The sequence below is a fragment of the Pinus tabuliformis genome, chromosome 7 (genome assembly GCF_031772625.1).
Source record: "Pinus tabuliformis cultivar Carrire ecotype Pingquan chromosome 7, CPIR1, whole genome shotgun sequence".
Classification (NCBI taxonomy): Eukaryota; Viridiplantae; Streptophyta; class Pinopsida; order Pinales; family Pinaceae; genus Pinus; species Pinus tabuliformis.
The window spans coordinates 1,683,997,184-1,684,023,928 of NC_142293.1; positions in this window are offsets into that span (position 1 = coordinate 1,683,997,184).

The following is a 26,745-nucleotide window of genomic DNA, read 5'->3' on the forward strand; positions in this document are numbered from 1 at the left end:
GAATAGACCTCCACTACAGAATGGTAATTATTGATTTAACATTTACAAAATATTACAAATAGATGGAGATCATGAGGTTATTGGTTGGTTCTCTTTAGAAGAAAAAGTGATGGTTGTGTGAGCTTGGAGAGTGTGAGTGAGAGAAGAGTTGTGTGTGCAAGTTGTGCAAGGAATTCTACATAAAATATTCAACTATTCATAGCGATCGGAGATGGTAGTAGAAGTATGATTCAGCTAGGATTTTATGCAACAATATGGTTATGGAGAAATAAATGATTGCAGATCATTTCCTATATGCTTTCTCATTATATTTTCATCAAATTATCTTTTATGTATGTAGCCTGTATTATTGAAGGGGTTTTGTAGTGCTTGAGTGAGTTGTGTAGAATTGTTTCAGTGATATTGTTATGATTGTTTGACCCTGTTAGCACTCCATGCCCAATGGAACACTATGTAGTAGGTTTAATCTTGTTGTTTACTGGAAAGGCAGTGGTCTATAGTTCTTGAAACCTCACAGGGAGGATTTCATCCCCAGAAGGAGCCAGTGTTAGCCTTGAAGTGCAGCGCTGCCATATTGGAGGCTAAAGGAGGGAGATGATCTGCTTTTATGTCCCGGATAGGGCCCCACATGGGCCATCACCCCACTTTCCTCACCCTTCCACTTACCTTTCATTTCCACCCATTTCCTAACCCAACCCTCACATCCCCACGGGATCCTGCTTTCGCCTTAAGCCTAAGTAAATTAACCCAAAAAACCCCAAAAAACCTTACTTTTCCGCCCATGCGTGCCCTCCGCACTTTTCCCAAGGACATCTTGTACCACTGTATCCCTCCGCTGTTGATTTTCCCCGCTGATCCAATGGCCCACGTTTCACCCGATCAATGAAACATGCCCGATCATTCCCCGCCATTGCATCACCCCTGCCAGATCTAACGGCCCTCATTCATATTGCACGGGTAATTAGTGAGAGGAATACCCGCCCGATAAAGGCAGTTTTTCTCTCTCTTTCGATGTGACGTGTCATCCGCTGAATGGAATCGGGCGGACTCCACCATTTACCACTTACCGCCTGATGCCCTTCTGATAGAAACCATAACCGCTCGAGTCAAACCACCCCCTGGTGTTATCATCTGTGCACCTCCTTCACCCGATAACCATCCAATCTGCTCACCCGCGATCTAACACCTGGACATGTTCCGCTCCCACGGTGATCTCAAACCTCCTGCACGATCTCCACCATGCGTTCCCCTCGATTCGACGCCCTCATTCACGACCGCTCCTGATCATCCTCCACCTCTCTGTCACTTCTCTATTCGTCCGATTTGGCACGTCCGTCCCCCCATGCACTTCATACTCCACTCCCTATCTGTTATCCAAAGAAGAAGGTGGCCGACTCTGTCAGTTTGATGACAGTCAGACCACTGAACCGAATTAACAAAAAAGCATGGCCGAAGGAAGAAGGACACATCACGATCCAACAAACAGAATTAAACAGTCATGGAGCTCCACTGCCATAATCAAGCCAACCACCTAACAGGACAACACAGTACCAGAATTGATTAATGTTTTCGTGATGGAAAGGGAAATTATGTCCTGGAATGCAATCAGACAGTTAATGCTAGTAGGTGGTCGATTAAGACATCTCCAGCCCTAAACAACTAAGGATCATTGTAAAAGTAAACTATAAATAGCTGAAAGCAAGATGTAATTGGTGTGGTTGTGGTTCAGTTCAACTTCTGGAGACTATAGATACTCTGTTCCTTGCACCGTCTCATCTTCATTTTCAGTAATACAAGCTTCTTTTGTTGTTACATGTTCAATGTCCACTACCCTTCTGTTCTAAACTCGCACCTGGATTGTTTTATTCATGTTTTCTCCTTTGTCTAATGCTTGATAACTGTCATCTTATCTCTGCATTGGTAAATGGGGTTTGCTATTGAATAGGTCATCTATGTTTCTTCTGTATCTAACGCTAGATAACTGTCATCTTATCTCGTTTAGATAGATTAGATTTGCAGTTTCATTCACTGGCTGCAGCCGGCCATCATATGTTATGTATGCATCTGTTGGTGTGGTTAGTATTCTTCATCCATTCATTTAATCTGCAAACTATTGAGCATTAGTGGTCTAAAGCCTTGTAGGTTGAGGGTGTTCATGCATGTCTGGAGTGAAAACAGAGTTGAAGTGGTTATCTGGCTTGAACCCAACCATCATCCATTCCAATAGTTCCTAGAATAATATTGAAGATTATATGTTACCAGGCATCTCTGAGCTACAATCTAGGAGAGTTTCCTGGAGTGCTAATATAATTGGTGCCGTTGCCGGGGAGAGGAGATTGAAGCTCAACTTCCCTGGGAGATGACATAGATCCAGCTTTGATGATAGACAAATTCTGGACACAATTTTGGTTGTAATCATCTATCTGGCGACTCTACTGGAGGCCGAACCTCTTGGCAACTCCACATCATAGTTCTGGCTCAGTTTGTGAGACATACTCGTAGAAATCCTCAGAAGTCACCAGCTGACCCAGTACCTGACCCTGAAAATATCATCAAAGGAAGAAAGATATCACAGAAAGGAGCATCAGGATCAGGTAAACCTAAACAATCCTCTATACCTCTGCAAGAAAGGCTAATAATAGAACAAATACATGTCGAGAGTATAGCCTCTAAAACTAGCAGTGAAGAAAAACTTTCAGAGATTCATAAAGCTCCTTATTCTTTAGGTTTTCCTCTAGCTTTTAGCCCGAAGGAAACCTCACCTCCTATCCCTCATACTCCTTTAGTCTTGTCAGTCACTCCTCAGCTGTCTATCATTCAGACTGCCAGTACTCTTCCATCCACCATAGCCATGGCAGGTCCACAAGCACTCACAAAAATGGAAAGGATCATAGCTGCTAGGTATGGACCTCTAGTACTGCCCACTCCTTTGAATGCAATGCCTACTGGAGAATATCATAAATACATGCCTAAGTTCATTGGGACTGAAGGAGTTACCGCTGAAGAACATCTTGAGTCCTTTTATAGCTATGCTGATAATCTAGACATTAGTGAAGATGATGTGTGGATGAGAGTATTTGTCTAGAGCCTAGATGGAGAGGCCAGAAAATGGTTCAGAGAATTGACCCCTAGATCCATAACAGATATTGAGGCCTTAGATGATGTTTTCCTAAAGCATTGGGGGGATAAGAAAGATCTGCTCTACTATCATACTGAGTTTGGGAACCTAAAAAGGGAAAATGGGGAGTCACTTTCTGATTTCAATAAAAGGTTTAACCACATGTACAACAAGATACCAGCTGAAGTGAAACCCACCCCTACCTCTGCTAAGCTCACCTATGCCAATGCCTTCGATTCTGACTTCTGTCTACTATTGAGGGAGAGGAGATGTGCTTCTTTAGCTGAGATGCAGGATGCAGCCTTGGAAGTAGAGTCCAACATCATGGCTGCAGAGAAACTCAAGGGAGATGTTGATTGAAGGAGACAGAGAGGTGAGTCTTCTTCATCTTCAGACCCCAAGATAGATAAGATGACCAAGATGATAGAGTCATTAGCCTCTGAAGTCTCTAAGCTAAAGATGGAACAACACTCTGGGAAAGGAAGAGCTCCTAATGCCTTTGCTTTTAGAAATCCGAACCCATACAAAAGACCTAATGAGCAGCTACAGGTTCCTCAAAGAAACAAAGATGCAAATGAAGACCAAAGGATGAAGACCCCTTTGCAGAATGTAGTCATGGATGAAGACCAGTATGAGGAAGACGATGAGATCCATTGTCTGGAAGACAAAGGCAGTGCCACCTTTTTAACCAAAGCTGCCTATGAGAAGTCATTATTCAATGACCAGATCAGCCAAGAATGGGATGGTGAAGCTGTTCTACAAACTAAAAATCAGCACCAATATAATCTGAGGTCGATGATGGATAATGTCAAGGAAACTCCTATTCATAAAGTTGTTGTCCCTACAGAACAACAGGCTAATAAGTAGAAGCAACCAGCAGTTGATCCTATCATCCTCAAAGCTCCATCCATAGAGGTAAGAGGCCTTGACAAGTCCCCTTCTTCTTTCAGTTTTCAATCAGAAACTCAGAAGCCAAGAATACCTATGCCCTTGATTGAACCAGTGAAGAATGAGTCATTCAAGAACCTCCCAATCAAAACATCCAAGGCTGAAAGCATACAGAGAGGAGGTGAAATATAGACCATCTCTGCCTAATAATATCAAATGCTGGAAAGTTTTTGAAGTAGAGGATCAAATCAATAGACTTTTGCAATTCTTTGATGAATCGGCTGATATACACATTGACCAAGAGAAAGAAACCTTTCATAGAAAGGTAAAAAGTGTCAATTATCAGTTTGGCGACTGTTTTCTCAAAAGGAATGCATTAAAGGAAGGAGGATATGTTTTGATGGTCTAGTAAATGGGCAGCTTTTGAAACCTTATTTCGTTTAAGGCTTTAAAGCCTTGGTATTGTAAATATGTTTTTCAGTTTTATTTCATACTAGTTAGACTCCATGCCCAATGGAACACTATGTAGTAGGTTTAATCTTGTTGTTTACTAGAAAGGCAGTGGTCTACAGTCCTTGAAACCTCACAGGGAGGCTTTCATCCTTAGAAGGAGCCAGTGTTAGCCCTGAAGTGCAGCGCTACCATATTGGAGGCTAAAGGAGGGAGATGATATGCTTTTATCTCCTGGACAAGGCCCCACACGGGCCATCACCCCACTTTCCTCACCCTTCCACTTACCTTTCATTTCCACCCATTTCCTAACCCAACCCTCACATCCACACGGGATCCTCCTTTCGCCTTAAGCCTAAGTAAATTAACCCAAAAATCCCCGAAAAACCTTACTTTTTCGCCCATGCGTACCCTTCGCACTTTTCCCAAGGACATTTTGTACCACCATATCCCTCCGCCGTTGATTTTCCCCGCTGATCCAATGGCCCACGTTTCACCTGATCAATGAAACATGTTCGATCATTCCTCGCCGTTGGATCACCCCCGCTAGATCTAACGGCCCTCACTCATATCGCACAGGTAATTAGTGAGAGGAATACCTGCCCGATAAAGGTGGTTTTTCTCTCTCTTTCGTTGCGACGTGTCATCCGTTGAATGGAATCGGGTGGACTCCACCATTTACCACTTACCACCCGATGCCCTTCCGATAGAAACCATAACCGTCTGAGTCAAACCACCCCCTGGTGTTATCGTCTGTGCACCTCCTTCACCTGATAACCGTTGATCTGCTCACCCGAGATCTAATGGCCCAGACATGTTCCACTCCCACTGTGATCTCAAACCTCCTGCGCATGATCTCCACCATGCATTCCCCTCGATCCGATGGCCCTCATTCACGACCACTCCCGATCGTCCTCCACCTCTCTGTCACTTCTCTATCCGTCCGATTTGGCACGTCCGTCCCCCCATGCACTTCATACTCCACTCCCTATCTGTTATCTGAAGAAGAAGGTGGCCGACTCTGTCAGTCTGATGACAGTAAGACCGCTGAACTGAATTAACAAAAAAGCATGGCCGAAGGAAGAAGGACACAACACGATCCAGCAAATAGAATTAAACAGTCATGGAGCTCCACTGCCATAATCAAGCCAACCACCTAGCAGGACAACACAATACCAGAATTGATTAATGTTTTCGTGATGGAAAGGGAAATTACATCTTGGAACGCAATCAGATAGTTAATGCCTTTAGGTGGTCGATTAAGACATCTCCAGCCCTAAACGGCTAAGGATCATTATAAAAGTAAACTATAAATAGCCGAAAGCAAGATGTAATCGGTGTGGTTATGGTTCAGTTCAACTTCTGGAGACTATATATACTCTGTTCCTTGCAACGTCTCATCTTCATTTTCAGTAATACAAGCTTCTTTTGCTGTTACATGTTCAATGTCCACTTCCCTTCTGTTCTAAACTCGCACCTGGATTGGTTTATTCATGTTTTCTCCTATGTCTAATGCTTGATAATTGTCATCTTATCTCTGCATTGGTAAATGGGGTTTGCTATTGAATAGGTCATCTATGTTTCTTCTGTATCTAACACTAGATAACTGTCATCTTATCTCCGTTTAGATAGATTAGATTTGCAGTTTCATTCACTGGCTGCAGTCGGCCATCATATGTTATGTATGCATCTACTGGTGTGGTTAGTATTCTTCATCCATTCATTTAATCTGCAAACTATTGAGCATTAGTGGTCTAAAGCCTTGTAGGCTGAGGGTGTTCATGCATGTCTGGAGTGAAAACAGAGTTGAAGTGGTTATCTGGCTTGAACCCAACCATCATCCATTACAATAGTTCCTAGAACAATATTGAAGATTATATGTTACTAGGCATCTCTGAGCTACAACCTAGGAGAGTTTCCTGGAGTGCTAACAGACCCTATATTGCTAGAGGTTGTTGTGTTGTTCTAGTTGAGTAGTACATATTGACCACAGACTGAAAATGAATGAAACAAGGGTCACATAGAAGAGAGGTGACAACATATTTCTTTATGAGTCCAATCGGAGTTGGGCGAGGCTCATTGGCCGTGGTGGCTTCCAGCATATGACGGTTCATAGAGTCATGAGAAGAGGATTGTAACACGCTCCTCCCACATTTATCTAATCTAACTGGTCCACCAGGGTAAACATGTGATGAAGAGTTACTATGAAATGATTCAACACCCTCGGTATAGTTAAGGAAGTGGAATCGATAAAACAAAACCAGATTGACCTTCCTTAGGAGCTGCAGAACCTTTAGGAGCCAACCAACCCATCCAGGTGTCCAACCCTTGAGAGAACTTGATGTTTTTCTGAACTAGATGCCCAGTCGCTCCCATGACAATCCCTCCATGCATCTAAAACCCTCCAGTCACTCCCACAACAAGTATCCCATGTGACCGTGGCCTTTTCTAGGTAGTTCTATGCCAGCAACCCCAGATTCTGAGCCACTTTTTCAGGGCTAGGACTCAGGCCTCTGCCCATAACTTTATGAAACTTCTAGAAATGATAAATAACAAGATGACAAGGCCTCTAATGTGAAAATTAAACAAGGAACTGACCTGACAAAGCCTAGCCATGACAGGAATTCCGTCAAGCACATCATGAACATGTAATATATAGGTCATAACAACAAATTTGAACATAGAGACTTCATAATTATATGATATTTGTCAAAAAGGATTGATGCCCACTCATAGTAGCTGCATTATCATCTATTAGGTCATACATTCGTTATTCATTAATTTACTAATCAAAACATGATGAGAGCCATGACTAAGATATGTCATTAAACCATGCTTACAGCCAGCATATAACCAGTAGAATAACAATGATAGAAAAACCATTAAAGCCACATAATAACAAGTACATTTACACATAAAACATTAGAGGAAAATAACTCTTCTTAACATATGCAAAATACAACAAAGTTAGGGACTTCCACGTACCACCCGACCATATATTGGGTTGAACCAAATCTTTCTTTCACCAAATCACCCTCATGCCATATTCCAGACATGAATGTGGCACTTACAACAAAAAAACTAGGGCTTCCTCGGGCTTTACCGCAATCCACCAAGAGATTCCTAGGCTCATGCCCTCATCTATACAACCAGGCGTTAACACAATCCCACCAAGGGATTCTTAGGCCCAAACAAGAAACATACACTACCAAGATTTACCGTAATCCCACCATATATCAGTCCAGGGATAACTAGGCCTATAAAAGCATGGATGCCTCCAAATCTCTCCACCTAAACTGTGAGGAATTTGTTTGTCTCCACCTCTAGGCTTTATCATATATCTCGCAATTCACCGGTCGAGGATTCATAGGCCTAATGAGGATCCACCCTCTAGGCTTTACCATATATCCCACCATTCATTAGTCGAGGATTTCTAGGCCCAATGAGGGTATACACAATCAGGCTTTACTACAATCCCACCTTCACTAGTCTAGAGATTCCTAGGCCTTTTGTTTCTCCCTTGAGACCACCCCACTCAATTTCAAAACCATTCGGATATCCATGTCAACCAAATAAGGGAAACCCCATCACACCATGGCTATTCAGAAATGGAAAGACAAGGCCGAAAACCACTGCCACACCTAGACAAACCCATGCCATTGACAATAAAATAACCAAGTACACACATGTATGTACCATGCATGCCAAAACTAGCAAGGAAATCATACATGCAACTTGATAACTGCAAGTAATCTCGTTGTAGCCTCTAGATACCGCTCCTCCTTGCTTGATCTTTGCTTCCCTTTTCTTTCTTTGTCCTTCCTTAGATTTCCTTCCTCAATTCTCGAGTGCTCCAAGAATGCTCTAAGTTTCCAAGAGTATGAGAGTGAGAGTAGAGAGAGAGCTCGAAGCTAAAATTGAAAAAAAGTTGTGAACTAATCCTCAGAAGCCTTTTTATCAATGAGGCCTCTATTTTCTTCAATTTCCATTATTTTTCCTTCATTTTCCTCCTCACATGCACCCTGTGACCTTTCACCTTCCTTTTCTCCTAATTTCCTTTATTTTCATAAATAAAATACAAATTAATGCATCTTGCCTTTTCAAAGCCTTTTCCATTACCTTTGCCAATTTCCCCTTAGCCATAATAAACCAAATGAAGATACGCTAGGATGTTTTTCCCAACAATCAACTTGGAGTAAGTGTCCCATGACCTTGGTCTTATTTTTTCTTTATTAACTTTATTACATGTATTTTTAACCTGGGGTTGTTACAAACCCCTCCCCTTAGGGGAACACTGTCTTCGGTGTTCAATGACACCTATAACCAACAAGACCGCTGCAAAGAAAAACATACTACCCATGGAGCTTTATAAATTAGCTCGATGCAGTATTTAAAATGAACAAACTATTGAAAAGAAAACCATCTTGACAAACAGAACAACATGACACCCATACCACTTATTGGAGCTTTATAACACAATTCGTTGCATTATTTACATCCATATACATATATACATATACCAAAATTTCTTTGCCTCAACCGAAAAACAAGGAAGGATACATAGCCCACATATGATCAACCATCTCCCATGTAGCTTCATTGGGCCCAAAGTGCTTCCACTGCACTTTAACCTACTCGAATGCTCGGTTTCGGATCATGAGCATCTTTCTCTACAAAATACACTGAGGTTCCAACTGGAATTCTCCTTCTAGATCCACCTCCAATACATACCAATCAATAACATGATCAACACCCTTTACATATATTTTAAGCAATGAAATATGGAACATCATGGACTTTCATCATTGGAGACAGTGCAAGTCTATAGGCCACTGGTCAAATCCTCTCAAGGATCTCTAAAGGCCCAAAATATTGAGGTGCTAACTTTTCACATGACCTGATCCTCAAGGAGATCTTCTTGGGCTTGATGCGCAAGTACACATGTTCCCCAACCTGAAACTCCTTAAACAACCTGTGTTGATTTGCATAACTTTTATGCATGTCCTATGTTGCCTTTAGATTCTTCTTGATAACTTTCAATTCCTATTCCATCTCTACCAACATGTCTGGTCCTATCAACACCATGTTCAATGGATCACTCTGAGTAATAAGAGTATTACAACTCCACCCATAGACTGCTTCAAACAGACTCATCCTTTGTGACTACTGATACACATTATTGTAAGTAAACTGAAATAATGGAAGAAACTCTTCCCACTTCCACTGCTGAAGCATCACATACATCCTCAAAATGTCCTCTAGTATTTTGTTGACCCTCTTTGTCTGTCCTTTCGTCCGCGGATGATAAGCTATGCTAAAGGTGAACTATGTCCCCAAACCTACAAACAACTCCTTCCAAAACTTGGAAGTGAACTTAGCATCCCTATCTAACACAATCTTCTTCAGTACACCATGTAACCCTATTATATCTTTGATGAAGACCTGTGCTACATCACTAGCTGAATAAGTATACTTTACTCGAATGAAGTGTGCTACCTTTGTCAACTTGTCCACCACAATCATGATGGAATCATGTTGTCTAGAAGTCCTTGGAAAACCTATAATGAAATCCATGGAAATGACCTCCCATTTCCACTCTAGAATCAGATTCGGCTGTAGTAGACCACCTAGATGTTTACACTCTGCCTTTACCCATTGACAATCTAAGCACCTAGCCACAAACTCTACCACTTCCCTCTTCAGATTTGGCCAATAATAGAACTTCTTCACTGCTATGAATGTCTTTTGATATCCTGGGTGATCTGAATATGGTTTAACATGAAATTTCCTCAAGATAAGATTATTTAGCTCACTGTTGTTTGACACATATACGACTCCCTAGCTTCATGCCACATCTTTCAAGAGTTGATAGATATCAACCCACTATCGCGATCTTCCTTTACATTATTCCAATCAAAGGTGTCCCACCACTTGCACCTAAAAATAGCACATTGGAATGAAGAGAAGTCCACTTGAATGATCTCTTGTATCTTTCCAACATAACCTGTCCGCTACACTAGGTTTTAATCATGGTGGCCAGCACAACTAGATTGGTAAAACTCAACTTCCACTCTATATTCTTGTATCATGCCTCCATCATCGACATACTCCATGCGAAAATGATGTCTATATTCCCCCATAGATGGGAACAAATGCACCTATAAAAAAGTGAAAAAATCACAGTGTCATGTGTCTAATAACCCAAACACAATTAAAAATAAAAAAATATATAGATGTTACAATTCAAAGGTGCAATATGAAGTCGTTATAATTCACATTGTACAACAAAATTGTTGTCCCCAACTGAGTAGACTTTGACTTGTTGCCAAGTCTAAAGAGAGGGGTGGTAGAAGCATATTTTAGGCTTTCGAATAAGGTATAAGTGATATGAGCATCATCGCCTAGCTCATCGTTCTAGAATGCATATAACAACATTTCCTCCATGGAAGTGGTATCTCGTAATTAATCATTCATACCAACCTCCATTTGATTGCCTCGATTGCCAGCTTGTGATGAAGAACTACTATTGTTGTAGTCATTCCTAATTAGTGAATTTGGACATGGTGGGAATTGAATAGGCGGTTGATTCAACCATTCTTTGTATGCTTCCTATCTTATTCTTTCTCTTAATGTAACCTTCTCTTGAGTTGACATTACAGTGGGGTGCTCTGGAAAATGGTAGGTGGGTCGCTCATCACCACTAGAATCATAATTTCAAAAAATATTGAACGTCATTAGTACAATATCAATGATATTATTAAGCACGTCAATGCAATTAGTTTGTTGAAATTACTTTATACCAAACAATTATTACCATTGTTGATCTAGGATTGTGGCTGGAAGATGTCATGTTCCAACTAGCAGGGTGAAGAGGCTGTCCATTTTCATCTACCAATTGCTTGTGATATGTTGCTCCTGATAAGAGCTTCGATGTTTTTGAAAATATGGAGTAATATTTTTTTGCATCTGAACTCGACTCTGAATCATGTTCCTGCAAATTTGGATACATTTTTATTCAAATTGACATGGATTAAAAAAACAAAAATTTAATTAAATAATCGAAATAGAAATAAAATATGAACTTATTGGAGATGGAAAGGGAGAACTTTGTGAAGGAATTTGATCAACAATATGGAACGAGATGGAATTTGAAGAATTGGCCATTTGATATTATTGATATTTTGTCCCTTCATATGAGAAAAATCAGAAATAAAAATTTGTGTGCATATCCAAAATTAATCTCAACAACCATATAATAACAATCTAAATTTCAGTATAGTTTTTAAACCGTTTTTCAAGAATCAGGTGACTTTAAGTGGAAAACGTATACTATGAACTACTCTAATTCATGTGAATGCATCCTAAAGGATAATTTGAGATTAATATGTCATTTTATGTGAAATTAAAATTGCATATAACTTTTAAACCAAAATGGTACACTTATCATATCAAAGTGCACTGATGCGTTTAAGAAATTAACAGCACCAAGGCGTTCAAATAATACCCGCACCTATTTTTGGCATTCCAAAAAACATATGTTATCATATCGATGTTCTTCCACAAAAACACACCAACGCGTTTCAAAAACGTTAGTACCGCTACACACTTGTTTCCCAATTTTAAAAAATAAAAATGAATTCAACCAACTTGGTGCTCTTATAACAAGTACAACACCAATGATTTTAAATAGAAACCGCACTGTTGTGTTAAAAAAATTAATCACACCATTTCGAGATTTCGAAAACAAAAAAATTGTATCATGTTGGTGCGTTGAAAAAATTTCCCACCTTGGCAATGTCGGTGCGCTTCTTTTACAAACACATTGGTGTGCTTCTCTATCGAATGCACCGATGTGCAAAGAAATTGAAGAAAAAAACGTGATTTTTTTTTTTTTTTTTTAATTCAAATATGAGTGGCAATTGATTGTTCGAAATCTAATTTCATAAAGTCTTTTAAATAGTAAAAAGTTATTCTCCATTTCATTATTTTACCCAAAAATTCAAATGAGTGATTTGCAAGAGAGACATACCAGGAGCATTGTGGAGCAACAAAATACTTTGGAGCAACATAACTATTTAAAAGATCAGAAGTTGAAAGGTATGGTGATTCACTCAAAAACCTACATAGTAAAAATTTTAAATTTTATTGTTTATTTTACTAGTAAATTTTTTTACAATTTTGGTTAGGGTTTAATTAAAAGATATATCATTTGCAAGAGAGACATACTAAGAGCACTGTGGAGCTGCAAAATATTTTGGATCCTCTAAAAGATCTGAAGTTGAAAGGTATGGTAATTCACTCAAAACCCTAGATAGAAAAAATCTTAAATTTTACTGTTAAAATATTTTACAGTTTCTGTTAGATTTATTCATAAGTCAAAAAAATAATTTAAAACCCTATATGATAAAAAATTTACTTAGATTTTACTAGAAAAAACATTTACGATCTGCTTTCCTATTTAAATTTAATTAAAATTTAGACAAAAAACAAAAGATGTCAATACTTACCATAAACCCTTTCTTCCTCCAAAATTTCATATTAGGGTTTAAATTCTTCTACCACTTTGTAATTAGGGCTTTTCAATTTAGGGTTTTAAATTTAATGGGTTTGTGTACTTACTATATATAGGGTGTTTGACATGTAAAGTAGGAGAATAAATTATTCAATTAAATCCGAACCCTATCGGCTGATCCAGGTGGATTTTGGTGGCCACTCGCCAAGTCCACTTGGACCCCCACCATTGTTTTTTTCAGCTTTTCAGTTTCCTTAATTGTAGCAGAATTTACTATTTTTAGCAGTTTTTCAGGTCCTGAACTTCCGGAGCCGTTTTGAGGCCCTAAACGACATTTTTTTGGGAAAAATGGGAGCAACATGGGTCCATGGACCGATGTTTCTCTTCCAAAAGTTGTAGTTCTTGGATAGATCTTTCTAACGAGATAGTGTGCATGTCAAATAGAGATTGTATGCCAAAGTTACGACCCCAGGAAGTTGATGTACCAATTTACCCAAATGGGGCCCACAGTTTGGCGTTTCATCTTCTAGGGTTAGGTTTTTGGATGTTTAGGGTTTTCCATTGTTTTTCAACAATAAATAGGCCTTCAAGCCTCATTGTAACATAGTTCAAAGGCATGTAGCAGCCACATCTCTTCTGCTCGCAGTAGGTTTCCCACCAGTCCTTGATGTGGGGGGCGCTTTGAGAAGAGCAAAAGTAATCTTTTTCCGGTTGGAAAAATCATGAACAGAAAAATACCCTTCTAGCAGATTTAACCATTTATCTATAACGTCTGCATCTATCTAACCCTCAAATATGGGAATGTCAAAGTTAACTTGTACCTTAAAGGCGTGGCGCTTCTAGAGTAGCTGCTGGAAGTAGATGTGTTGCCCCTGGGTAGCCACTGAAGGATCTGGGCAAAGTTTTCCATCATCACATTCCTTTGTCACTCGAGGGGCTCTTTGAGCAAGATTTTGATAGGATCTCCTGACCCCTCATCTTTCTTTTCATCTGCCATGGGAGGCCATCAGGATTTGTGAGGCTGGTCTTGCAAAGGTTCGACCAGTTCAAGCCCTAACTCCTTATATCCCAACCTCATTGGGGACATGCAAAGAAAAACAGAGAAAGAGCAGACTGCTTTGATACCACTGATCTGGATTTAAATAGGAAAGCAACAAATTACAGATATAACCATACATATAGAGATGCAACAGAAATAATACTTCATTTCATTATTGTAAAATACTGAAATATGCTTACAAACAGAAATGGAAATAAACTAGCTAGGGCGATGGTAGCATATCTCTGAGAAGATATGTGGCGGCTACATGCCTCTGAACTGTGTTACAATGAGGCTGGAAGGCCTATTTATTGTTGAGAAGTAATGGAAAACCCTAAACATCCAAAAACCTAACCCTAGAAGATGAAATGCCAAACTGTGGGCCCTGTTTGGGTAAATTGGTACATCAACTTCCCATGGTTGTAACTTTGGCATACGATCTCTGTTTGACACACACAATATCTCGTTCGAAAGATCTATCTGAGAACTACAACTTTGGGAAGAGTAACATCGGACAATGGACCCATGTTGCTCCCAGGTTTCCCAAAAAAACGTCGTTTAGGGCCTCAAAACAGCTTCGGAAGTTTAGGACCCGAAAAACTGCTAAAAATAGTAAATTGTGCTACAATTAAGGAAACTGAAAAGTTGAAAGAAACAATGGTGGGGGTCCAAGTGGACTTGGCGGGTGGCCACCAAAATCCACCTGGATCATCGACCCTCTCTATTATTTTTAAAAACAATTATATGTTCAGCAATGCACCCTCTATAATATAATGCATCTGTGCTCCCTGTGCAATACAATGCACCGACATATTAGAACACTCTCTATTATCTCCATTCTATTAATGATTTCTCCTGGTGTACTATAACGCACCGACACACCTCTTCCAAATAACACAATTAACTCATTTCGGTGCTTTTATCCTTACAAATCGTACAATAATAATTTAAAATTATCTTTAAAAATTAATTTTCCATGATGGTGCTGAACAATTAAATGTTCGGTGCATTTAATGTTCTAAACACACCGGTGTGTTTAATGTTCTAAACACACCAGTGCGTTTATTTAGATAAACGCACTGGTTACCAGATCTTTTTTTCGCTAAAAATTATTTGATTTATTTGTAAAATATATTTAATGGCTTCTATATAGAATGATATAGGTTGTATATTGATAAAAAAATGTCTCACGAGGTCTCAAGTAACAAAAATATTGATCGACACAATGATAGCACATAAAAAAATAGAGAAGGCAAGTTCTTTGTAAATTCTTTACAAAATTAATATGTTTGAGCTATATGTAAGTTTAACTAATATGTATTGATTGGTGCGTATCATGCAAAGCCTCAAAATGAACAAGGTCGATAAGATTATTTCTATTATAAGTGCAGATAGCATAAAATCCTGATAGAAAAATTGCAAAATGATGAATTAGGTGAATAAAAAAATACCATTCAATATGATTTTTTTTTCATTAATAATATACTTAAGAATATTATATAACATGTTTCAAACAATCTATTAATTCATATATGTTTAATTTTCTACAGGGAGCAACAATGAAGGGAAATATCAATGTCGTTCTAAGAAAAGAAAAATTATAGAACATGTAAATGAGGATGAATTGGTCCTTATCTCATCTGGAATGGTGCCGGAGGTTAATGAAAGAGGGGAATTTTTTTACAAAACTATGAGGGATCTAGTGGAACGAAGATACAGACGCACTTTCCACTTACAATACAAAAATCAATCCAATGATTCTAAGAATCAAATTATATCTAAACCACAAGAAGCATTTCTAGAGCAATGGTCAATGAGACATGTCAGACTTGCAATAGAAAAAACATACAACAACAAAAAATAATCATTCAAAAGGTAATATTCCTAGTTGTATAAAACAATTTTCTAGAATTATATGTATATATTACTACAAACCATTCATTTATTAATATTAATTTTGTTATATTTAGTTTTCATATATCATTATAAAAATTGTTTATTACTTTTTTCGGGAAGATTATGAAAATCTGAAATGACCAATGCGTTGATATGCGAAACATGCCAGTAGGAATGTCCAAAAAAGTGTATAAGGAGATGGTCAAAGAAATGGACATAATTGCATCACAGGAGGAGTCATCTCAACAACAACATGCTTCAAATATATGTAATTATGATTGACTTTGTAGATATAAAAAAATAATTTAGCATTAAATATTAATTTTCAAGTATTTCCTTGCAGAAAAGAAAACAAGATGGAACTCATTCATCACATAAAACAGGACAGCAAGGAAGAAAATGGTTGATTAAATGTTTTCCCAAAACAATGCAACCAAGTGTTTTTTACCCATATGTGGTGGATAGGAATTGGTGGTTAGTATTAAGACACGACCCTAGATCAAAACATATTTTTGAGAACAACAGTGTTATCATGCCAAGCGAGGAACATAATTAGGGTGACGACAATGGAGAGTGATATGTACTTGTGTTATTTCATCATTTATACTAATTTTGTATGATTTTGTTGTCATTATTTCACTAATTAAATTATTTTTTATTCGTCTTGTTGACATTTTATAATATAATTTGTAAGATTCATTTTTAGAGAGAGAAATTCTTAATTTAAATTGGTAAGAGTTGCTCTAAATATTAAATTAAATTGCTTGAAAATCTCATAACTTTAGTAATAAATTAAATTTTATAAAAATACAATTTTTTAAATTATATTACATCTAAATTAATTGTGTCGAGAGGTGCTCTACAACTCAGTATGGGAGAGGTGCTGTCACGTAACGTTACATTTAAAAATAGTAAAATAATAATTTAAATTAACAAATTAAGAATAGTAATAACAAAAGAAATTAATATTGGCCATAATTACAATACTTCAATTTACACCTTAATCTTATATAACTTTATATAGAGATATAAAGTAACCGAAAGTATAAAAAAACAAAAATAGCTTTTATTATGAGGAAGAAATGTAATGATTAAAAAATGATAATTTACGTTTTTTTTTTAAAGAAACGGGTAACATTTTCATTATATTGACTCGAAATGGGTCAGGTCCCTTATAAAATTCAGATTTATTCTTTCTGCAACTTCCATCAAATTACATTGGATAGGGAGCTTCTTGCTACCACAATTATTTACATATATTCATATGGAAAAACTATAACTACATATTCTCCAAAAAACACCACTATATTCTATACATCAATATTGAATATATGTAAATTAAGACGGATTCAATTAGCTGCTACTAGGTTCAGCTTCTTCACCTGCAGGATCATCCACAAAAGTGGTCAGTTCCTCTACATCATTCTCTTCTTCTTCCAGAGTCGACGTAGCAATAACAACCTCGACATTATCAGCAGTGATGGTCGTTGAGTCCCCAGCCCCGAAAACTTCCTTTAAGACCCCCACCGTCATTGTTTCCACCTTAATTTCGATGGTGTCAACCTTCTGCTAAACACTCAAAACATCTATGCTTATGCCTTCCATGGTTTTCTGCACTGATTCCAGGTCTTTGCCCAAACCAGATAATTGGGGGTAGATAAAAATCATGTTTTCATTCAATTCCTTGACAATATACTTAATTACTTGTTTACAATAGATCTCCACCAAATTCTCAACACTTCCATACGTCGCGCCATGACCAGTCCATGAGCTACCAGGCCCTGAACCTCCCCCACTGCCATTTTGCGCAGAGGACATCTTTGTAGCTATATGCCTCTGAACAATGAAAATATTTTGATTAACTGACCGAAGCCAGCTGATATATATAACAACCTAATCAATCCCAACATTCCTCCCAATCTTTTCCTTCATTAATGCATGACAATGCAAGATCTTATCAATGCCTATTCCTTCCACATTTTCCACCACTAGAAACCAAAATCGTAATACGATGGTTCCTTCATCCCCAATAGAAGTATTTATATTACAAATTCCAGCGAGTAACCATTGCCTCAACACCCTTCTGTTCTTTAACATGTGCTTTAACTCACCACCTACTAACCCTGAAACTAAGACACTGTGAAGGTACCTCGGAGAGCTGGCCTTCTTAACTACCATCTTGCAAAGGCACCTCGGGGAGTTGGCCTTCTTAACTTCCGTCTTAATGCTCTGACGACCCGTACCACCACGATACAGTGTCATCCTGATGCATTCATTCATGGGATGTGACATGAAGAATTGTGATGGTTTATGCAAATTCGACCATGTTCTAATAACACCCCCCCCCCTTGGCCTGACCATACGCCGGATGGTTATTGTCACACAACATGTGGAACAATTGAACTTTTACAATTTTTTTTAACAAATATATAATCCTTATCATAATTGAAGAGGTTTCATCTTCTAGGAGAGTGACATTCTCGAGAAGTTTAATACATTTTGGGATGATCATCATGGAATCGCCAACTATATACAAAGTTTTGATACCATTATCCAAACTTATTTTCAATCCTTGCTAGAGTGAAAAGGGCTTCCGTATGATTATTGGTTGTGATGCCAAGACCCCATACATACTTTATTTCTATTTTTTCTTCGAGGTTGATGATTACCCCCCGCGACTCCAACCTCCCCGAAAAAATTATACTTTACTTTTTACTACAAGGAAGAAATGTAATTTTTTCACATGACAAGAAATAGTATTATTGATATGACATTATGTGTAATTAATTCAATGTTCCATTTACATGTGATATTTAAAACAAAAATATATTTATAACAAATAATATTTTACTTATAAGTAAAATATTTCAATGTCCATATTAAATAACATAATTTTATAGATACTTTACATAGAGAAAAGTAAAGTAATTTAAATTGAAAATTTTCTTATATTTTCACTTTAGTTAGAAAGATTGAGATAATTTCTTATTCCATTAATAGTTTCTTTCTAATTCAATGTATGAGAGATATTTGTAATTTTTTCAATGTTTAATATGGATTTGATATGTAATATTTTATAAAATATTAACAATAAAAATAATTAAATGTATACATACAGGAAAAAATTATGAGGGGGCATATTTTAAAATTTTAATGTGGAGAACGTGAATTATAAATAAAATATTTCAATGTCAAATACATATATATTATACTAGCCTAGATCCATCTTAACTCTGGATCTACCAAGTGCCTAGAGGGATGAAATATATTTTCACTCTAAAAGATGTTTGCATCTCAAGATCGGATTTGATCCCTCTAGACACTTGGTAGATCCAGAGTTAAGATGGATTTAGGCTACAAGTTATAAAAAATTGTGACTCGAGTTTTTTAAATTTAACAATAGATTGAATTTTATAAACCAATATTGAATTAGTTAAATTATATTTTTGAATAATTTATTATTAATAATATTTTATATTAAAAATTGAATGAGTTACACATTTTCATTTTATTAAGAACCAACTAAATTATTTTACTTTTAATTATTTTTTACTTGTCAGTATTGGAATATTTTACTAATTAAGTTAGATTGAATATCAATGAACTATCTAAACAATAGAAAAATATTTATCGTAATTTTACAATCATAGTTTCAACCATACTAAACTCTGTAATTTATAAATATGTCTTTGCATTTTTTTAAAAGTAAGTCGTTTTGCATGCAATTTCATATATAAAAGTTTGATATAAGTTCACCAATACATAATTTATAATAAATATTATTTAATAAAAATAAACATCATGATGATAACCATCTAACAATTATAACCATCATCTAACATACACATTCAAATTCACTACCATCATCTAATTATATATACCTCTTGCACATATAAATTCCATTAGCTAGCACAAAAATCTAATAGTCTAATAGGACATGATCATCGTTATCACATCCAATAAAACACAAACATTGTAATATAACATCATCACCACACACATCCTCAAATGAATATAAATCTCATGTCAAATAACTGCTATCACATACACATCTATCTACAAGCACATTAAATGAGCATATCTAACATGACCTAGCAATATACACATCAACACCAACATATAAATTAATTACATAAACATGAACAAAAAAATGCACCATATACACACACACACACATATATATGTATGTATGTATATGTATATGGATATATATATATATACATACATATATACATATGTGTGTGTGTGTGTGTATATATATACATACATACATACATACATACATACATACATACATATATATATATATATATATATATATATATATATATCTATATATATATATATATATATATATATATATATATATATATATATAAACAAGTCAAATAAGTGCAATCAAATATCCGATAAAATAGACGTAGTGCTAGGCTGGTCTGCAGTAGAAAACAATGGATGGTCAACTACTGCATGATCATAATTTGTCAAACTTAGTTGAGGTAGAAGAGGAGGTGGTTGGTCTTCATGAATAGAAGATGATGGATAGTCAACTACACATGTTCCCTCAACGTGGTCTGACGAACTCTAAGGTGGAGGAGGAGGTGGTTGGTTTGCTATGTCAGGAGAAACATGAGGCACATCCTCTAGCTCTGGCATCTCATCATCAGGTGACTGAGGAGGTGTACTACCAGATGGATCATAGACACCATGAAGACCATGATCCGATGGGGTGGTACTACCAGAAGAATCATGACCGCCACCCTCGTCATCATGATCATGATCATCACCCTAATCATCATCATCACTACCCTCATCTAATGTATCTGTCGTTGCATGATGTTTTCTTTTATCCCTCATCGTTGTTAGTAACCTAATAGCTCCGATGATATGATGCATAAGAGACATCATCTCTCACGGATAGTCCCTGTACAGACCCATGAAACTAGGATCTGTGGTGATATCTCAAGGCCTCACAAGGCAGACTTCTACATCAAACAAATCTTTGGCCAATCTATCGCAGTAGTCCATCCAAACTCGCAGACCAACCCTATGGTGTCAGACACCCACACTACCATGAGGATGTGCCTCACCCTCTTCGGCCTCGCCTATCTCCTCATCTCCTTTGACATTCGGTGGGGGAGGAGGCATGTCCCCATCGAATGTGCCAATGTCTACAAAATATATAGTACAAAAAAATAATTAGACAATTTCATTAAACAATTTAATAAACCAAGTTAAAGAATGTGCTAGAATAAACTTTATTCTAATTCATTAAAACAAGAAAATGAAATTAGATTAATTGAAAGAAAACACTAGTATTACCTCTATCATCTGGAGGCTCAGCTGCTGAGAATAAGATGTTTGGAAACCCTCTCCAACCAATTCCATCATACAAAAAAGTCAATGCAACAAATGCATGGTCATCCTCACTTCCTAGTAGCACCAGTACCTCAGGATAAATTCTGGTAGGAAACTACGGCAAGCCCCTCTTGGGCATCATCTGTCCCCACATGCCCATTTGGACCTCAGTGATTGGCCTAGGATGGCCACAATCAAATGTAGGCCTCATCTCTGGAAACCTCTCAAGAAATAAACAAAAAATCTCATAAGTGAAAGGGAAGGTCTCCCTCCCATGTCTCAATGCACGACATATATCTAAAGCCATGCAAAGCTGCCTCAAAAAAATGGCAGACCATCTGATGCAACATGGCCGCATCTGAATGAAAGAATCAACATAATTTAAAAGAGGGGAACTAATGTGCTACGCATCACTACTAGAGTGTGCAATGGTTGTGACTAATAACAAGAGTCACTTAACCTCCTTTGCAACAAATGAAGAAATATTTAGCTGTCTACCATGGACCTGAAAATCTGATGGATGGATCACATGAGGTTCGACATATTTCTGAGTGTATGCAAGTTGACTCTTTGCTGCAACACTATGGGGGGCATCAAGGAACTGGGTAAAATCCTCCATAGGCCAGTGATAAATTATATGTCCTCCTTAGTGGGGCTATACCATGCCCTAGGATCGACATGGAAAGCTTGCCCATGGGCACTCCATCAGCGGATCAGATGCGCTAATAAAACAAAGTGTGCCTTCATGAATGTAGCCTCCTCATAGTACTTGAGGAGGCCTACATTACTCAAGAGAATTCAAGTCATTGCAATAATAGGGTGAGGTTATAAATCAATCTCCCTCTCTCTGGCCTGTCGTGTTCAAACCATATCGTATGGATTTGCCTGCTGCTCCTAGAACTGCTGTTGTTCCCTCTGTTGACGTATTTGCTACATGATTAACATATAAAATACAACAACCTCATACATAAAATACATATTTTTATTAAATAAAACATGTATTTATAAATATGGAAACATAACTTTCAATTAAAAAAAATCACAGGTGCGCACAAAACACAGTCATGCACTGGCGTCGGTGCACTTTCAACTATAACCGCACCACTATCTGTGTGCACATAGGTATGACGCACCACTATTGGTTCACAAATTTAACTTTTGATAGTGGTGTGGCACACTTGTGCACTGGTGCACACGTATAACCTTTTCGTACTGGTACAAAATATTCAGGTTATCAAACGCACCAAGCTACGACTATGTTTTTAAATAATTTTTTGCGGTGTGTTTGGTAAATATAAACACAATGGGTGTGACGCACTGATGTACAATCTATCATATCTTTCCGAGTGTGTTTTCATTTACAAAATGCACTGCAACAATTGCGGTGCATTATGTCCATGCACTAACATGTGGTGCACTCTGTAAATTTACAGGGTGCACTGGCAGTGAATTTTTTATTTTTCAAAAATAGTGGAAAAATTAACCTAAGTTTCAATTCTAATCGTATAAAAACTTAAAGTACAAATAAACGTAGAGATTAGTTGGATATTTGGTCATCGGGGAGGCATTATGAACACGTAATGGAGAAATTTTGTTTTTAACACAGTTTGAAAAAATTGGAAACTCAAACAGTGAGCACGGTACAAAGAGATGGTGAGCAAGAGAAGGGCTGAAGTCAGGGCTCTTGCATGTGGCAAGAGTGGCACTGGTGCATCATAGCCCTCCCACACTGTAGATGATAAAAGTAAAAATTACAGATGGGAGGGTTTTTTTTATAACCCTCCTTCACTGCGTTTATTTAACCGCACCAGTGTTGTGGTTTTACTATAGCATCGCTCTATTTTTAGAAATAAAAAACACTTAGTAGTGGTCTTTAGAAGAAGCCCTGGGGCATTTTAGTACATTTACCACACCAGAGATTCACTGGTAAATAGCACTGCATTTTTCTAAAATTTAAAACTATAGTGATCCTCCTTAGTGGTATGCACCGGGTCATTTTTCTACATGAAGGACACTAGTGCTATCTACTGTTAAAGCATCGTTGTGTTGCATTATTTAGTGTGTTAGTGTCAGTCTTTGCATCCTTCCTCCAGTGATCAAACATGCTCTTACAAAGTGATTTTAAGGTGTCAAGGTCAAATTTTATCATTTCAGTGAGTCTTCAAGTAAAAGTTGGTCACTAGGCATTAGGTCTAGGGTTTGCTTTCACTCCTTTCAAAGTTGTCCAAATGTTGGTCTATGTCACTATTCAGCTGATTCTACCATCATTCAGAGGGTTTCCATCATCATGCCAGGTTCCATTGGGTCATTTTACACCTTGTTCGTGCTTCAGTTGCGCCTAGGCAAGGTTCATTTCCCTCTCCTAAGGTTTTGAAGGCAATTTCTCTTGGATGGTCAAATCATCGGCAAAGCTTGTATCCTGATGTTCATCCACCTTCCCCTATCCTTAATTTACCTTATTAAACATTTCCCATCACTGAGATCCCCCAAATTCCTCATTTTCACACAAACCCTAGTTTCTTGCTACAACTTGACAATTTTCAAGGCTAGGCCTGTGTTTTGCCCTTTTGGACCCCTTCCCCTCACTAAATTTCAGAGATTACACTTTCCCCTACTTCCTAACATCCCTCCCTACTTCCCAATATTTCCTCAAGAATTTACAAGCCCCTTATCCCCTTCATTTCGCTTCATTTCGACAAATCTCTTGTTCCACACATCGGGATAGGTTCTACTCCAATGATGTTTCTGAGCAGTAAAAGATGCATTTGGGACACATGAGAGAGGTTTTTGTCCAAAACATGCAAAGGAAGAAAAACCTCCTTCACTTTTTACACAGGTGTCATGGTTTTGGAGAAATGTCAAAAGTACAATGGCCTCAGGGAATTGAATGCACCTCTGGAGTGACCTTGGGAAAATAAATTTTTCTCCTAGCTTGGTTAGCCAAATGACTTGTGTGATGAGTCAAATTATGACTAGACACAAACATATTTCCAATGAGCTATCATGAGCTCAATTTGGAGTTGAGGAAGACCTTCAAAAGTTGACTGCAACATCACTCTGCCTTGAGGCTAGCCTCATTCTGCACATTTTAACCAGTCTTGGGAGATTTGACTTTTGACAGGGAAAATTAACTTCAAATTGAAAAATTATAGTTGGGTTGGAAATTAGACTCAAAGACGTTTCCAACGAGCTATCCTGCACCTAATTTGGACACTGGGAAGGCCTCCAAAATTAGTCTGCAAGAAGGTGCGCCGCACAGGCGCGACGCACTCAGGGTACGCACCTTTAACACACAAAAGGTGCGGTCAGGTCCACAGGTTTTATGACCATTAGGTGCGGGACCGCAGGTAATGTGAAGAAAAGTGCGGACCTAGACATTTTTGGTCAAAACACAGGGTTTTTCTCCCTGTGCGTCGTACCACTTGCGCAACGCTAAAATTCTAGAGCTCCAAATGAGGAATGGCTTGCATTTTTGGATTCAGCATGGAAAATCATGACTACTGGTGTCCGGGCAAGAAATTTTGGCAAGGTATGAGTCTCCAAAAGGTCAAAAAACACCAAAAAATGGCCTCTCTGCCACTTTTTTGACACACAGGAAGCAGTCTTGGGAGAATGAAGATTTGGAGAGGCAAATGAGGACCAAATTCAAAAATTCCAACAAGCCCACTTGGGTACATTTTGGACACCTACAAGTGCCCCAAAATAGGCCCCAAAGTAGCGCGATGCACAAAGAAAATGGCGCGGAGGACAGAGGAAAATTTGCCAATTTGCTTCCGTTTCGCGAAATTTCGGTTCGCGACTTCTCCAAGTGGGCCCAGTCATCTACACTTCGGTTTTTTGGCACCAAAGACGGCATTTAAAGAGTTTTTTCTCCAGATTGGCTTCTATCCAAGTGGCGGAAGAAGGAAAATGGTCACCCCAAGCCAAATGTCATGTTTGCAGCGCTGCACCTGTAGCTGATGGTTGGCTCTCCACCTCCATTTTGTAATGATTCGAGTAACTTCCCAACCCCTGGGCGTTCTATCTCTTCCTCACACATTCTATATATTGTATGCAAGTTATTTGCAAAGGGTTGGCTAGCTTGTAACTTCTGGGAGACTGTGGGAAAGAAACTCTATTTCTGCATTGTGTATTTTTGACAGAGAATTAATGAAAGGCAGCGGCTCCGTTTCATGGGATTCTTGTGGTTGTGAGTGTAGCAAATGTGTTCTTATGTTCCATATGTGTCTTGTTATGTTTCATAATTCAATTTACGTTTCATTTCAGTGAAATTTTCTAAGTGAGATTAGGTAGAATTCAATTTATATTGCTCTGCCTGTGGGAAAATCTCATGTGCAGTGTTATTCTTCTATTGAAAAGGATTCATGCGACTATGCCCTTTTCACTTTCTTCAGCAATCTTTCCATTCCGCGTTACCTTAAACCGAAATTTCTACCCTTTCTGCCTACCTTGCCTCACGGAATAATCTGTGCCTTCATATTCAATTCTCTGTTCTTTGCTGAGCGCCAGTCCCATATACATCCCAGAAGCTCGGTCATTCATAAAATTGTTTTCAAAATCCCTTTTCACTTACTAGCCTAAGGTAAATATTGTATTGTAAGTCATCTCAAACCATTTTTCTTATCCATTCACTGAGCGTGACTTAGAGAGAGCCCTCTCCTGCTCTGGTAGGGCAAGCTACCAGACTGAGCGTGGTTTGTGGTTACCCTAATTTTTGCCTTCCTTCAGCCTAAGGCAGATTTAGGTGCTAACATAGCGCACTATGTTTTTCTATTTTATAAAAAAAAATTCCACAGTGCACCATGTTATATGAAGCATCGATGCTTGTATGTATAGTAAAGCACCAGTGCGTTTTTATATTTTATATGTGCCATCCAAAAAACATCCACCTACTCACCTCTGCTAGTGACCTCCACTAGAAACGAATTTTTAGGTTATTTTTATAGGGGCTTCTGTAAAAACCTCTGCTAGAAGGTTTGTTCCTTGTAGTGTTAATCACATACCCACTTGTAAATTTTATGTGATCCATATCTCTAGCCCAATCCAATTCAAAAAAACCATGTATGTCAAACATTCTATCCAAACTTGATCTTCCTTGTTAGCACAATCCATAACTCGTAGTGCCATGAAAATATTTGAAAACTCTCTTTATTATTTTAAAATTCCCCTTCTTTGGTTTTGACATATACCTTGTCAATACTCTCATCATATATGCAATGTTCAATTTAGTATAAACCATTGGATACATCAAACTTCCAACTGCACTAGCATAGGGAACATGAGACATGCCTTATCTATTTTCCCGTGTCTTGGAACATTAATCAGTAGATAAATTTACACCTACAAATATAGGCACCTTTATTGGTTTGCATTCCTACATATTAAATCTCTGTAATATTTTCTTGACATACTTTCTCTGATTAACTAGAGTTTAACCTATTTTCTTAATACATGATAATTTCCACGCTCAAAATAAAATTTACG